The sequence below is a fragment of the Suricata suricatta genome, chromosome 9, assembly GCF_006229205.1.
Source record: "Suricata suricatta isolate VVHF042 chromosome 9, meerkat_22Aug2017_6uvM2_HiC, whole genome shotgun sequence".
NCBI classification, from domain to species: Eukaryota; Metazoa; Chordata; class Mammalia; order Carnivora; family Herpestidae; genus Suricata; species Suricata suricatta.
Window position 1 is genome coordinate 38,133,742 of NC_043708.1, and position 17,557 is coordinate 38,151,298.

The 17,557-nt window shown below is 36.2% G+C and overlaps 1 protein-coding gene and 1 pseudogene across 2 annotated transcripts in view; both read right to left on the reverse strand.

The window, feature by feature from the left end:
- MNAT1 (MNAT1 component of CDK activating kinase) overlaps window positions 1-17,557 on the reverse strand; it is a 207,349-nt gene that overhangs the window by 184,126 nt on the left and 5,666 nt on the right. The gene's annotated exons all lie outside the window — the stretch shown is intronic.
- On the reverse strand, window positions 3,750-4,179 carry LOC115302055 (annotated as a pseudogene).

Below are 17,557 nucleotides of genomic sequence, written 5' to 3' on the forward strand. Positions count from 1 at the left end.
GGATGGACCTTGAGGGTGTCATGCTAAGCGAAGTAAGTCAGGCAGAGAAGGATAGATACCATATGTTTGCATTCATAGGTCTAACAGGAGAGACCTGGCAGGGGACCATGAGGAGAGAAAGGGGGGGAAAGAGAGCGGGGAAGAGCGAGGGACACAGATCAAGGGAGACTACTGAATACTGAAAACGAACCATGGACTGAAGGGGGAGGGGGAGATAGGGAGGGGGTGATGGTCATGGTGGGGGGCACTTGCGGGGAGAAGCACTGGGTGTTATATGGAAACTAATTTGACAAAAAAACTATTATAAAAATAAATAAATAAATAAAAAGAATATTTTCAGGGGCACCTGGCCAGCTGAGTCAGTGGAGCATGCAACTCTTGATCTCAGGGTTGTGGGTTCAAGCCCCACATTGGGTATAGAAATTACCTTAAAAAATATTTAAAATTTTTTCTAAATAAAATATGGTGTAACTTTACCAGACAGTGCATTTCAATGTCATATCTCAACTAACCACCAGAAAATGTCATTCTAGCATATTTGCACGTGTATGTGTGTAAATAGTTTTTTAAGAAAGCACAAATATACTCCAAAATTTGCAACTGCATTTAGATAAAACTTTCATATTGACTTGAATACAGTCTATAAATTGATATAAACTATAATAACAACCAAAAAATTAGGAAAGAACTTAATGAGAGTAAGAAATTAACAGTTAGTGTGAATTTTCACCTTTTATATATTAATTCATCCATATATAAAAAAGAAGCTACCTTCTAAGCCATTAGTTTCAAACAAAAAATTTTCAGGTTCTTAAAACTCTATGTTATATGTCTGAACAATATCTGCATTAGCAGAAAGCTGCCCATGATTTCTTAAAACTGACAAATCATACAGCCTAATCTCTCAATGAAATTTGAGAGCCAGTCACTGGGAATTCACAACTAATGGCAACTTAAAATCAAGTTCTGGTCCAGGTTAAACAGTTCTACTAATGCTTTATTTATTTTTTTGTGATCTCTACACCCAAAAAGGGGCTCAAACTCATGACCCTGAAATCAATAGTGGCATATTCTTCCAGCAAAGTCAGCAGCTAGCCACACCTTGGAAACAGTTAAACAAATGCTTTAAACAAGACAAAACTAAACTAAAGAGAAACTGTAGGATACTTTTTAAACCATTTACCTCCAAATACAAAAGAGCACAACAGATTTTGTCCAAAATTTGCAAGAGCATTTACACACTCTAAGAGGAAATTATATGGTATTAAAGTAGACATAGCTATATGTTATAAAACACACTTCTGTATTAATAATGAAAGGCCCCAAAGACTACAGCTTTAGGCCACAGGTGTATAGCCTGAAAGAGAACATGAATGTCACCTTAATGAGTTAAATTACACCTTCCTAGTAACACTAAAAAACTGCATTTCCTTTAATTTTACTTTAAATGATTTCCAAATGGAAAAAGTCCCTACTACTAGCATCAAGACTTTTCCATCCTATAGCTTAACTGTTAAATGGTGAGCAATCTATAAGACATTGTAAAATATGAGAATTCAGCATTTAAAGAAATTCCTTAGTGATCACTTTTGAACATTCAGACTCTTTAGCAATGTGAAAAATCACTTCTTAATTTATCTGCTATGTAAGTTCAGAATTTCACGTACAACAAGGCACGTTCCAAAAATAATGACACATTCATTATCTGACAGTAAATTTTTCAAACAACTGTAGCATACTCCAAAATACATAAGTTCTATTTTAAACTGTTTTATGTTACTCTTCCTATAATACATGTCCAACAAATGTGTATGCTGGTTCTGTGCTGGCTTAATATAATTGAATCTTGGGGCACCTGGGTGGTTCAGTCAGTTAAGCTTCCAACTTTGGCTCAGGTCACAATCTCACAGTTTGTGAGTTCAAGCCCCACATCGGGCTCTGTGCTGACAACTCAGAGCCTGACAACTTCAGAATCTGTACCTCCCTCTCTCTGTTCCTGCTCCTCCCCCACTTGTGCTCTCGCTCTCAGAAATGAATAAACATTAAAAAAAATTTTTTTAATATAACTGAAACTTTTCTTAATGACATAGACTCTTATAAACAGAGGTTCCCATATTGTGCTTTAAAGAAATCAACAAACCTTTCATGTCATTTTCTACAAAATGAAATAGCCTAATCTAAACATCACAATGGGATGGTGTATATTTTCCCCAAAAAGAATAGTGTAAGTTTCATTGTTATTATACAATAGCAGTATATTACATGCGCAGTTACTTACACAAATTCACTTATATGTTCAGCAAAAACACATTTTTTAATAGCAGCCCCCATCACCAGCCTTTCCTCTCAATTATATCTATATTGCAGAGTGAGCATAAAATGAGAGATGTCACTCAGTTGTCCCCTCAGCTGCACTCACTTCCTAATACCTCTCCTAGAGTAAACATCTTAATAAGAATGTATCTAACTGGGGTGCCTGGATGGCTCAGTTGATTAAACATCTGCCATCAGCTAAGGTCATGATCTCATGATTCACAGATCTGAGCCCCACGTTCGGGCTCCACACTAATGGTGCAGAGCCTGCTTGGGATTCTCTCTCTCTCCCCCTCTGCTCCTTCCCCAACTAGCTTCCTTGCTTGCTTGCTTGCTCTCTCTCTCTCTCTCTCTCTCTCCCTCTCTCTCAAAATAAACTTCAGGAAAAAAGGGAAAAAAAGGGAAACCTGGGTGGCTCAGTCAGTTGAGCAGCCAACTTTGGCTTAGGTCATGATCTCACGGTTTATGGGTTCGAGCCCTATATAAGGTTCTGTGCCAACAGCTTGGAGCCTGGAGCCCGCTTCAGATTCAGTGTCTCCCTCTCTCTCTCTGTCCCTCCTCCACTGGCTTGCCCGCTTCTCTCTCTCTCTTTCTCAAAAATAAACAAACATTTAAAAAAAATGGATAAGACTGAATTTGACTGCATTGAAAAATAAGTCCTTTCAATACAATGCCAAAAAAGAGCCAATATTTCAGCTGATGTTCAGCAAAAACGGTGATTCAGTCCTATGCTGAAAGAAAAATTGGCTATGCTCAACTCGGTGCAAAATCATTTATCCATACTGACAATTTCTGGTCTTATCAAAGATAATTCTTTCACTATATATAATTTCTAACAACACAACCTGAGAATATAAATTCCATAAAAGATTCAATATTACTGTATTTATCACTTATAGAATTAAATCTATAAACAAAATAAACTTCTAAAAAATTTTATTTTTTTAAATTTTTTTTGTTTATTTATTATTGATACAGAGAGAAACAGGGCATGAGTGGGCAGGGCATGAAGCAGGCTCCAGACACTGAGCTGTCTGCACAGAGCCCGACGCAGGACTCGAACCCACAAACCGTGAGATCATGACCTGAGCCGAAGTCGGGCGCTCAACCAACTAAGCCACCCAGGTGCCCCTAAAAAAAAATTTTTTTAACATTTATTTTTGAGAGACAGAGAGAGTGTGATCAGGGGAGGGACAGAGAGAGAGAGAGAGAGGGAGACACGAAATCTGAAGCAGGCTCCAGGCTCTGAGATGTCAGAACAGACTCCAATGTGGGGCTTGAATCCACGAACATTGAGAACATGACCTGAGCCGAAGTCAGATGCTTATCCAACTGAGCCACCCAGGTGCCCCAAAATAAACTATTTTTATAAAGAATCAGCTCCTCAAATTGTTATTTCATGGATTTTTTTTTTTTTGGTCCAGTGAGGCATTTTTATTTGTATGAATGTATTACATCCCTAGAAAAAGAATCCCAGGATTTTCCCTCCTGTGTGTTTTCGTCTTGCTTCTTCATGGTCCATGATGCCAGCTGAGGTTGTCAGTACAATGAAACCAAACTGATGGGACAGGAGCAGATTATTCTGCCATTTTTCCAAATCTTTGAGTTGTACATCAAACCTGGGGCTGATCACTCCACACTTGTTTAACCTGCCCGTGAGGTTCACAACAATTTTCCCGGCTCTGTGATCATCGATGATTTCAAATTCGCCAATGTAACCATGCTTCATCATCACAGTCAGAAATCGGACGATGACTTTGGAGCACGGCCTGATAAGAACCTGGCATTTGCCTCTCTTTTCGGCATTGTTAATGCTCTTGAGCACATCTGCCAGGACGTTCATGCGCACCATTGTGGCGGCACGGAAAGATGGCGGAAAGAGCTTATTTCATGGATTTTAATAAAGATTTATTAAGACTAAGTTCTTAATTATTGACTAAGGTCAATGATAGGAAATTTACAAGGTTCTCACTAAATATTCTGCCTTATTATCAAAGCTTACATAGTAATAAATTTTTACCTTTGCAATCTAAGTTACAATAAACAGTATCACAAGATTCCCCTAGATTACTTTACTTCTAAATCAAAGTAGTTTTTATGACCCTGAATAAGAACCACTTCTCTACATAATGACAGTGGCTTATTTGACATAAGCCCCCTAGAAATCTATTCCAACTATCATAAAAAGAATCTCAAATAGGGTACAAGTTTTGGTAATGTCTCTTTTGTTATAATAAAGGTGAAGTGAGATTGTATTAGTTATCCATTACTGTGTAACAAAATACCTCCAAATTTAGCAGCTTAAAAATTATAAACATTTATTATCCCATACAATTTCTGAGTGTCAAGAATCCAGGCGCAGGTTATTTCTCAAGACATGAGCCAGGGCTGCAATCATCTGAAGACGTGGCTGAGAATCTGAGATGGCTTAGTCACGTGGCAGTTGTCAGAAGGCCTTGATTCTTCACCACATAAGCCTTTCTACAAGGCTGTTTACAACACAGAAACTGTCCTTCCCAAGAGCAGAAGGTCCATGAGAAAGCTGCAGAGTCTTTTTATGATCTAGCCTTGGAAGTGACAAACCATAATTTCTGTCATATTCAATTAATAACACAAGCAACTCTGATAACTGTTCTGAGAGAAATTACACAAGGGTGTGAATATCAGGACAAGAATCACTGGGAGCTCTCCTGGATTTAGGCTACAACAGTGATGAACATACAGATATATGGTTAATGTGGTTGTACATATCCACAAATTCTTTGATACTTCTCTTATCACAGACTGATGCCTAATTTCCCTCCACCCTAAATATGGATTGTGCTTAGGACTCAAATAGAATGTGGCAGAAATCACAGGGTCAGACTTCTAAAGCTAGTTTATGAAACTGTCGCTTTTGCCTCGCTCTCTTGAATCATTCACTCTAGGGAAAGAAAGCTACGGTGTTGTAAGGACACTGAAGAAATCCTTAGGACAGGCCCTTACAGCAAAGAACTGAGACCTCTAACCAACAAATAGTAAAGAACTAAGCCACAAAAGAAGCTTACAAGTATATCCTCCAGCTTCACTTGAGGCATCAGAAGACTGAAACAGTACTGAGTAAAATTAAAGACTTAAATAAATGAAAAAATATATCATATTTGTTGATTATGATACTCAATATTGTCACAACGGAAATTCCCCCCAAATTTAAAGCAACCTGATCCAACAGGCATTTATACAAAAGTTGACAAACTGATTCTAAAATCTATGTAGAACTGTAAAGGACCTAAAATAATCAAAGCAATTTTTAAAATAAAAACAAAGTTGAAAGTGCCTGGTGGCTCAGTAGGTTAAGCATCTGACTCCTGATTTCAGCTCAGTTCATGATCTCACAGTTCATAAGTTCAGGCCCTGCATCGGGGTCTGTGCTGACAGCGCTTAGGCTGCTTAGGAATAGTCTCTGCCCCTCTCTCTCTTTGCCCCTCCCCTGCTCATGCTCTCTCTCTCTCTCTTGAAATAAACTTCAAAAGAAAAAAAACAAAGTTGAAGGACTTCTACTTTCCATTTTTAAGACTCACCATAAAAGCTACAGTAATTAAAAGTTTGGCTGTACTGGCAAAGATAGGTATAAATCAATGGAACAAAATAGAGGGTCCAGAACAGACCCATTGTTACTTAGTCCACTGATTTTTCACAAAAATTCTAACACAATCCAGTGAAAAAGGAAAGGCATTTCAACAAATAATGCTAGAGCCCCTAAGATATCCTTGTAGGGAGGGGCGCCTGGGTGGTTCAGTTGCTTAAGTGTCCAACTTAGCCTCAGGTCATGATCTCATAGTTTGTCGGTTTGAGCCCCACATTGGGCTCTGTGGTGACAGCTCAGAGCCTGGAGTCTGCTTCACATTCTGTGACTCCCTCTCTCTCTGTCTCTCCCCTGCTCATATGCTGTCTCCTTCTGTCTCTCAAAAGATAAATAAACGTTAAAAAAAATTTTTTTTATTTCTTAAATACACATTTTGCTGGTAGAAATTTATCCTATAAGAGCACCTAGGTGGTTCAGTCAGTTAAGTGTCTGACTTCAGCTCAAGTCAGGATATCATGGTTTGTGGGTTTGGGCCCTGCGTTGGGCTCTGCACTGATAGCTTAGAGTCTGCTTCAGATTCTGTCTCCCTCCCTCCCTCTCTCTCTCTCTCTCTCTCTCTGTCCCTCCCCTGCTTGTGCTCTCTCCCTATCAAAAGTAAATAAATAAACATTTAATCAAATTTTTAATTTATCCTATAGATATACTTACATTTACATAAAGATACGATGTGCACAGAAAAACTAGAATATTGAATATCTGGAAACAACTAAAACTTCCATTAAAAACAGAGAACCCAAAAATGGCCCACAAACATATGGCCAACTAATCTTTGACAAAGCAGGAAAGAATATCCAATGGAATAAAGAGCATCTCTTCAGTAAGTGGTGCTGGGAAAACTGGACAGCGACATGCAGAAAAATGAACCCAGACCACTTTCTTACACCATACATAAAAATAAACTTAAAATGGATGAAAGGCATAAATGTAAGACAGGAAGCCATCAAATCCTCGAGGAGAAAGCAAGCAAAAGCCTCTTTGACCTTGGCTGCAGCAATTTCTTATTCAACAAGTCTCTGGAAGCAAGGGAAATAAAAGCAAAAATGAACTATTGGGACCTCATCAAAATGAAAAGATTTTACATAGAGAAGGAAACAATCAGCAAAACTAAAAGGCAACCAACGCAATGGGAGAAGATATTTGCAAATGACATATCAGATAAAGGGTTAGTATCCAAAATCTATAAAGAACTTCTCAAACTCAACACCCAAAAAGCAAATAATCCAGGGAAGAAATGGGCAAAAGACATGAATAGACACTTCTCCAAAGAAGACATCCAGATGGCCAACCAACACATGAAAAAATACTCAACATTACTCATCATCAGGAAAATACAAATCAAAACTACAATGAGATACCACCTCACACCTGTCAGAATGGCTAACATTAACAACTCAGGTAACAACAGATGTTGGCGAGATACAGAGAGGATACTGGTGCAGCCGCTCTGGATAACAGTATGGAGCTTCCGCAAAAAATTAAAAATAGAAATAGCCTACAACCCAGCAATTGCACTACTGTGTATTTATCTGAGGGATACAGGGATGCTGTTTCAAAGGGGCATATCCACCCCAATGTTTATAGCAGCACTATCAACAACACCCAAATGCCCAAAATGCCCAAATGCCCAATGATGCATGAATGGATAAGAAAGATGTGGTGTGTACACACACACACACACACACACACACACACACACACACACACACAATGGAGTATTACCTGGCAATCAAAAAGAATGAAATCTTGCCATTTGCAACTATGTGGGTGGAACTAGAGAGTATTATGCTAAGTGAAATTAGTGAGTCAGACAAAGACAAATATATGACTTTACTTATATGAGGACTTTAAGACACAGAACAGATGAACATAAGGGAAGGGAAGCAAAAATAATATAAAAACAGGGAGGGGGACAAAACATAAAAGACTCTTAAATACGAAGAACAAACAGAGGGTTACTGGAAGGGTTGCAGGGGGGGAGGATGGGCTAAATGGGTAAGGGACATTAAAGAATCTACTCCTGAAATCATTGTTGCATTATATGTTAACTAACTTGGATGTAAATTAAAAAAATAAAGAGGTGCAAAGGTAAAGTGAAAAAAGAACTTCCATTAATATATGACACACTATATAGATTACTGCACTCTTATAAGATGGAATACTCTGCAACCATGAAAAAAAGAATGACCTATATTTATATGCTCAAATATAAATTATCCAAAATATATTGATAAATGAATGAACTAAGTGGCAGAGAAATTCATATAGCACAATCTAATTTGTGTTTAATCTTCAAAAAGTAAATACATATGCACATCAACTGCTAGCTGTGATTACACTTGGTTTACCAGTACCCTCAGCCCACTTAAGATTCTATATTTGCAACTATTTTATAATTTCCAGAAAGAAATATTACATAACAGTTAAGACTGATACTACCACCCATAATAATAACAGTGCTTAATAAATATTAGCTGCTATATGCCAGGCAAATATGCCAAGCAAACTTTGTGTAAGTTGCCATTTTCTTCATATTCATAACAAGCCTGTAAAACAGGTAGTGTTATTTTTAACACCATTTTAAAGATTTAGGCATCTAGGAGTCAAAAAAGCCTTTGCTGCAGGTCACTATTAAATGGTAACACAAGGATTTAACTCAAGTTCCTTTAATTCCAAAGTTGATGCTTTTAACCACTGCACCAAAAAGTTTCTGTAAGCAAAGTCTAGAAACCAAAACCCCATAAAAGAACACACCAACTGGGAATAGTGCTAGTAAACAGAATTCGTCAAAAAGCACAAGTTTATTTCTGGCTCTTCCTTTTGACAGAAAAAAAAAAATACACACACATTGGTAGTATTTACTTAAGTATTTAATTGTCCTCTGTGAGGTTTTTTATTAATCAATCCACTTGGCCTATAAGATTGCAGTAATTTCTAGTTTGTTACACTCTAACTTCTATATATAAAATTATTAGTTGTTATTCTAATTCCAAATAATATAAATCCAAAATACATAAGGCAAACAGGAGACAGAAATAGTATAATTCCCAAGGGGGAATTATAAACACTAAACATATACTAGCTGTAGCAATTTATTATTATTGACACCATTCCTACTTTAAATTGTATGTTTTTGAATTTAGTTGCAACACATTACATAGATTGCTTTTTGCAATCAACCTCCATAAAGAATTAAGTATTAATGAATATGCCAAATACAATTATGAGAAATAAGACATTCAATACAAATAATGCAGAGGCAATTACTGCAACACATTACATTTTAGATCTTAGAAATATATTTAAACTACCTAAAAAGTAAGAGTTTGGTCTTCAAAATTTCAGCCTTCTAAAAAAACCTCATTCCCTTTACTACAGTCTGGACATAGAACAGATACGGATGAAAAATCTTTATCTGCTAACACAGTATTTCATTAAATTGTATGTTATCAATTGTATATTCAATTGGCAACAAGAGCATTTTTTTAAATAAAGTAATATGTAGTTCAGGAAAGTGCAGTCCCATAAAAATCGCACGTTATATAAAATTGATTTCTCCTATCCAAGTAGTAACCAGGCTCGACCCTGCTTAGCTTCTGATATCAGATGAGATTGGGCACATTCAGGGTGGGATGGCCACAGACTATAAAACTGATTTCTAACTAGAATCACTCCCAAAAATCAAAAGGCAAAAATTAAAATAAATGCTCTGTAAAAATTTTATATAAATTTTTCTGTTGTCAGAAATGCGTTTTAATTTTTTAGAAATTTTTAATATCTTCAATAAACAAAATACACATTTAAAATAAGACTGAAAATAAAAGCAAATATTAAGTTATATTCCTAATGTCAAAGAATATAGAAATATACCCTTAAAATATTCCTCATGTATCCTATAATAGATCTCAAAAATATAACATCTGCCATGTCACACCACAATTCTACTACTTTCTTAAGTTTTTTCTCCCATATTTTCTATTCCAACTCCACAGATCAGTAAAAAGAAATCAGATAAAAAACATGTTTTGGAAGCATTATCTGAAGCAGTCGTAAAAAATGATGCTCTCTTTAGAGACAACTTAGTTATAGCCTAAAAGTAAACACTGTAGAATTATTTATGAAGAAATTATACTTAACATTGGTAGATTTCAAGACATTTATATTTTAATGGAATGAATTGTTTGTAAGTAAATCAGAGTTAGGGCTAGATGCAGTTTGCATCAGTTACCTGAAATTAGAATAGCATACTCATTAAATATACATAAATCAGTGATGCAGAGGCACTGCACCATATTGACGGAGCCTTCATTAATTTTCCATGATACAGCCACTATCATATTTGTGTTCTAAAGAAAATTGAATGAGGTACACAGCCACTTCTCTTCATCTCAAAAATCAGTTTTTTTACATATTCCAACAGCGAATGAAAGAACACCTAATACTTCAAAACATTTCTAATGAAGTCCATTAAATGTTACATTTCCTTGTCTTTCTGTAGGGAATACACTTATTTGTTTGTACTGGTATACATTTTTGAGACAAATCAAAAACTGAAGTATACAAAGTAAAATACTATAAAACTACCCTCCAAATCACTTCATTGTATAAATAATACATTTATGCTTCCTAATTTGCATGTTTATACCTCAAAAGCCAAATTCTATGACATTGTTTATACATTATCAAATAAGATGATATGGCAAATACAGGATTGGTGGAAAAATAATTATTAAACATTTAAAGTTTTTTGTTTGGGTTTTTTTTTTTTAATGCTAGCATCCTGGCAAATAAAAATATAAAAAGAAAACTGTTCTAAGTATATCATATGGATTTTGATAATATTGTAGTATTTTCATAGTTTAAAAGGGTTTGAGTTGCAATTCTGGTTGCATTATATTAACAAGAATTTTATTTAGCAAATGTGATCACAAGTTAATTGAATAATTCCTAACAAGGATTTACACAGACAGAAAAATGTACAGCTGACCAGGTGGGAAATGCAATGTTTTCCCATCTGTTTAAAAAAAAAAAGAAAAGGGACAAGTGTAGAATAGGACTAAAAAGATGATTGCTAGGCTCCTTCTGATTTCAAATTAATTGAGTTTGCCAATTCCTATCAATTCTTCTGACAAAACAAATAGCATTTTGAGGCACGCACACACGTTTACACAGGCTTCCATGTGCAGCACGACAGCCAAACAAGACATCACATTCCACTTTCCTAATGGGGCTAATATTTAGATCTTTCCTCTCTAGCAGCTGCTTCACAAAAACATTTATGCATTTTGAACCACCTAAGTTTTTTTGTTCCTTTTATGCTAATTTACAAAATTTTGTAAGTTTAGGAAATATCCATCAAAATTATTTGCTTCCCCAAAGGCCCTTTTCCTAAATCAACAATCCAGTGACAATTAGGTTTCAGGATTTCAGGTTTTTGTTTCTTTAATAGCACTTTTCCAACAACAGTTTAACAAAGCATAATGCCTTTCACACCTTAATTACAAAGAATACTTTTATAACTCTAAACTTCCCTTTTGTTTCTTGTAAAGAGAGAAAAACTAATTTCCTTTTAATGACTCAGAAGAGCTCAAACAATATAAAGCTAATGCGAGCAGTAACCATGTCTGCTACACTCACTGTTGTATACTCAGACAGTTTTTCAACATTGCTTAAGTACAAGACTCTGTTGATGGACATTATAAAACACAAAGTCTCTCCCCCAGAGATCTATGTCGGACCTCAGAAATTTGTAATTTAACTTGACACCCAAGATGATTCTTAGGACGAGGTAAATTTGGGAATCAGCTTGCCTGGGATTCTCTCCCTCCCTCTCTCTCTGCCCCTCTGCCCCCCAAAAAGGTAAAGACCAAAACTATTAACTAAATTATCCAAATTGTAAGAGATTAAAGGGGGATTAAAAATTACCTATTCCAAACAAATGAACAATTCAAAACTAGAACCTATATTTTCTACTTGTGATTCAGGGTTCTTTCTGCTACTCAATAAATTTGGATTATGAAAAAAACCACAGTACAACAACTCATATACATAGTGAAAGCAAAAACCATCTCTGTTAGGAGAATGATTTTAAGATGTTCATTGTAATTACCATTCAGAACATATGAGACATTAATTCTCTAGAGCTGTTCTGCAACATTATATTCTAATCAACCTGAAAACATTCCATTACCAAAAAAAAAAAAGGAATGTTTAGAAAAGTATTAGGAAAAAGCTGAAGTAATGAAAAAATCAGAAACTCCAAAAAAAATGTTAAAGGGGAACAAGCAATTACCAACTTCGAGGTACGAAAACAGACATGTACACACAGAACTGAGACTACAGGAAGTAAATGACTCAACAATATAGTAAGACCAGCTTTCCTTAAAAACATAACCTAGTAATTGATGCCAGACTAGCATTCCCACCATAAGCAATCATAAAACAAACAAATGCATGAGACACCTGTTTGCAGGCATTAGACAATAAGCAACACAAAGACTATAATCCCTCAGAAATGAGAAACTCAGAAGGTGAGCCCTACAATTGCCTCAGTTTTCTACCTGGCACAATTTCCATGGCTATGCTCAATAAGTTTCAGATGGGCACAGTGGTTGTGCTAAACTGAGGAGTCAGAGATCAGAGTTCAGTGTACTTGATATGGCTGAGAAATGCAAAGCAGAAGGTCCACAAGTCTGTGGGAAAGCCCCATTAAGTCCTTGGCCAAAAGAGAAGGTCACACACGTGCAGGACAAAACCAATCAAGGCTTAAAAGACAGTAGATGAAAGAGGAATAGAGGGTAGTTAAGAGTGGTGGACACACTTTGGAGTTCCCACCCAGCTGAGGTACAGATACCACATTACAACTTATTAATACTTCAGATATACAGCTAAGATATCAAAAAGGCCCCAACTAAGAGTAAAGATCACATCCTAGAATAAGACTTATTCTTAGACTCTCCCCTAACAAAGCTTAAAATCAAGACCGAATGAATTTTGCAAGGAATTAGATGTTTGGAAGTTAAGTTACACTAAAGCAAGGAAACACACCAGGCTCTCTGCAGATCCAACCTAGCAAATATTAAAACCAAGTTTACAAAGTTCAAGGTAATCAGCCAGCAAATGAATTCCCTGCAAAATTCATATTTACACACAAACACCACACCACACACACAAAGATAAAATCCAGTATCTCTAAAATGTAGCATCTACATGATCCAGTTTACATTTGAAAAAAGTATTAAACATCCCAAAAAGAGAGAAAGAAAAATGAAAAGAAAAAAAGTCAAAAAGAACAGTCAATAGACACCAATCCTACAATAGTCAAAATATTGGATCTACCAAACAAAAACTTAAAAATCATTTATTATAAATATTTTTTAAGTTTATTTATTTATCTTAAGAAAGAGAGAGCGGGGTGCCTGGGTGGCTCAGTCAGTTAAGCATCCAGCTTCAGCTCAGGTCATGATCTTGTGGTTCATGGGTTCGAGCCCTGCGTTGGGCTCTGTGCTGACAGCTAGCTCAGAGCCTGGAGCCTGCTTAGGATTTTGTGTCTCCTTCTCTCTCTGTCCCTCCCCTGTTCATGCTCTGTCTCTGTCTCTCAATAATAAATGTAAAAAAAAAATTTTTTTTTAAAAAGAAAAGAAAGAGAGAGCACGTGCATGGGCGGAGGAGGCACACACAGAGAGGGAGAGATAGAATCCCAAGCAGCTCTGCAGTGTCAGCGCAGAGTCCAATGTGGGGTTCAAACTCCTGAACTGTGAGATCATGACCTGAGGTAAAATCAAGAGTTGAACACTTAACCAAATGAGCCACCCAGGCAAACCTCATATATTATAAATAATTTAAAAGAATTAACACAATGTCCAGAATTAAAGAAAAATACATTCAAAGAACTAAATGAAAATATGGTCTTAATGAATGCACAGATAGGAAATTCTAATAAAAGAAATGAAAACTATAAAAAAGACTAAGATGAAAACTGTAAAACAAAAAGTACAATAACAAAAATATACTAAATCAGCTTACCAGAAGAGTGGAAATAGCATATGAGATTGAAGATAAATCAATAGAAAGTAACTGATCTAAAGATGGGTGCTTGGGTGGCTCAGTCAGTTGGGCAACCAACTTCAGCTCAGGTCATGATCTCATGATCTGTGGGTTCAAGCCCCAAATCAGGCTCTGTGCAGACAGCTCAGAGCCTGGGCCTGCTTCGGATTCTGTGTCTCCCTCTCTCTCTTCTCCTCCCCACCTTGTGTTCTATCAAAAATAAATAAACATTTTTTAAAAATTTAAAGAACAGAGAGAAAAAAGACTGAAAAAAAATAAATTGTACCACAGGGCCTTACACTATATCAGAGTCTAACACATATGTAACTGGAGTTCCAAAATAATAAGTAAGTGTAAAAAGTGCAGAAAGAATCACTGAAATTTTCCAATAGGATGAAAAACACTGACAGATTGAAGCTCAGCAAATCTCAACTAGCATGAATACAAAGATAACTCATACCTAGAACATACTCAAACTGCCAGAAACCAAAATTAAAAAGAAAAATCTTAAAAGCAGCCCCAAAAGATGTTTATGTAAAAAAGAACAAAAGAGGGGCGCCTGGGTGGCTCAATTGGTTAAGCTTCTGACTTCAACTCAGGTCACAATCTCACAGTTCAGGGGTTCAAGCACCGAGTCAGGCTCTGTGCTGCCAGCTCAGAGCCTGGAGCCCGTTTCAGATTCTGTGCCTTCCTCACTTGCACTCTGTCTCTCTCTCTCCCTCAAAATTAAATAAACATTAAAAAAAATGTTTTTTGAAAGAGAACAAAAGATATGAGTAACAGCTAACTTCTAGTCACAAATAATGGAGATCAGAAAACACTGATATCTTTCAAGTGGTTAAATGCCAAATTATAATTTCATATTCAGCAAAAGTATCCTTTACACAGGAGAGCGAAAAGAAAAACTTTCAGATAAGCAAAATCTGGGAGAACTGTTCACCAAGAGAGATCTGCACTACAAGAAAGGCTAAAGAAAACTTTTCAGGCAAAAGAAAGTCACACAACCGTAAAATCTGATCCAAAGGAAAGATGAGGAGCACCCGGGTAGCTCAATCAGTTAAGCGTCCAACTTTGGCTCAGGGCATGATCTCAAAGTTTGTGAGTTCAAGCCCCAAGTCGGGCTCTGTGCTGACAGCTCAGAGCCTGGAGCCTGCTTGGGCTTCTATATCTACCTGTCTCTCTGTCCCTCCCCCAACTCATGTGCTCTCTTGTGCTCTTTCTCTCTCTCAAAAATAAATAATAAAATTTTAAAAAATTAAAAAGAAGAAACCAAAGGGAAGCAGGACACCAAAGATGGTAAATAAAAAGGTAAACTTAAAAGGCTATATTTCACCACTCTACATCCACTAGGATGGCTATAATTCAAAAAAGATAAATAAAGGGCTGTCAAAATATATAGGAAAACTGAGCCTTCATACACTGCTAGTGGAAATGTAAAATGGTACACAACTTTGGAAAACAGTCTTACAGTTCCTCAAACTGTTAAAAAACATAGTTATCATGTGATCCAAAAATCATATTCTTAAATACATAGCTGAGAAGAACAAAATCATATGTCCATACAAAAACTTGTATATGAATGTTCATAGCAGCATTATCCATGATAGCTCAAAAGTGAAAATAACCCAAATATCCATCAACAAATGAATGGATAAATAAAATGTGATATGCCCATACGATTCAATACTATTCAGTAAAAAAAAGAAATGAAGTTCTGATACATGCTACAACATGGGTGAGCCATAAAAATATTATTCTGAGTAAAGCCAATCACAGACGACAATATATTGAAAGATCCCATTTATGCAAAATGCCCAGAACAGGAATACAGACACGCAAAGTAAGATTAGTGGTTGCCTAGGGATAGGGGAGTAATATGGAAAAGGGAATGTTTGGAGAGTGATGGCTATGTGATGAGGGGTTTCTTTGTGAAGGGACAAAAATGTTCTAAAGTGGATTATGGTAATGCAACCAAGCCCATCTCTGAGAATATACTTAAAGCCATTGAACTCTACACTTAAAATGGGTGAATTTTATGGAATATGAATTATATCTTGATAAAGGTGATTTTAAAAAGACCTTTTTTAATTTTCTACTTTTCCTTAAAGACAACTCTTTAAAAGTAAAAATACTGAATCACATATAGAAGTAAAAGATACATCAACAGTATAAAAGATGAGATGGGTGAGTAAATGGAATTACATTGTTCACATTTGTGATGTATGTAATGAGAAGTGAAAAATGGCAGTATCAGATGTTGACCCTAAATAGATTTTGATAAAGATACACATTGTTATACCTACAGAAACCATTCAAAAATATTAAAAATATTAAAATAACAATAAAGAGCTACTGCTAATAGGCCAATACTTTAAAATATCCAATGAGTGGGGCATCTGGGTGGCTCAGTTGGTTGAACATCTGACTCGATTCCAGCTCAGGTCATGATCCCAGGGTAGTGGGATCGAGTCCCACATACTGAGTATGGAGCCAGCTTGAATTGAGATTCTCTCTCTCTCTGCCCCTCTCCCCTGCTTGCACACACTCTCTCTCTCTAAAATAAAAATCAAATATCCAATTAGTCAAAATAAGGCAAGAAAGCAACAAGAACAAATGGAAAACAAGTAGACTTAAACCCAATGAGCTCAATAATTACATTAAATATAAATGGACAAATATACCAACAAAAGGCAGAAATTGTTGGGCCTGCCTGGCTCAGTCAGCAGAGTACATGACTCTTGAGCTCAGGGTCATAAGTTCAAGCCCCACATTGGGTGTGGAGCCTACTTAAAACAAAATTTTAAATATTTTTTAAAGAAATTGTTAGGCCAGGTAAAAAGGGAAGATGTAACTACTAATATAAGACATACACTGGTTGAAGGCAAAAAGATGGAAAAAGATATACCATCAAACAGCATAAGAAAGTTTACATGACTATATTAATTAAGACAAAAAGTTCAAAACAAAGAGTACTACAAGAGACAAAAAGAGACAATTCATAATAACAAAAGGAGATATTCATCAGGAAGACAGAGCAATCCTAATTATCTATGTACCTAATAAGAGAGCTTCAAAATACATGAAGCATAACAGAACTAAAAGAACAAACTGACAAATCCACAATCTAGTTGGAGAAATTGATAAAATGAGTAGACAAAATAAATTTGTAAGAATACAGTAGATCTGAGTAACACTACCAACCAAGCAAACCTATTGACATTTATAATACACTACACTTGTCAGCCACAGAACATTCTTTTTATTTTTTATTTTTTTGAGGGAGAAAGAGGGGAAGAGAGAGAGCGCGCACGTGCGTGTACAAGCTGGGGAGGGGCAGAGAGAGGGAGACACAAAATCCAAAGTAGGCCCCAGGCTCTAAGCTGGCAGCAGTGATCACAACAGAGGCAGAACCCATGAAATTCGAGACCATGACCTGAGTTGAAGTTCGACACCCATCCAACTGAGCCACCCAGACATCCGAACATTCTTTTCAAATGTACATTGATTGCTCATCAAAACAGACCATTTACTGGACCATAAATAAGTTCTCAGAAAATTTCAAAAGACTGAAGTTAT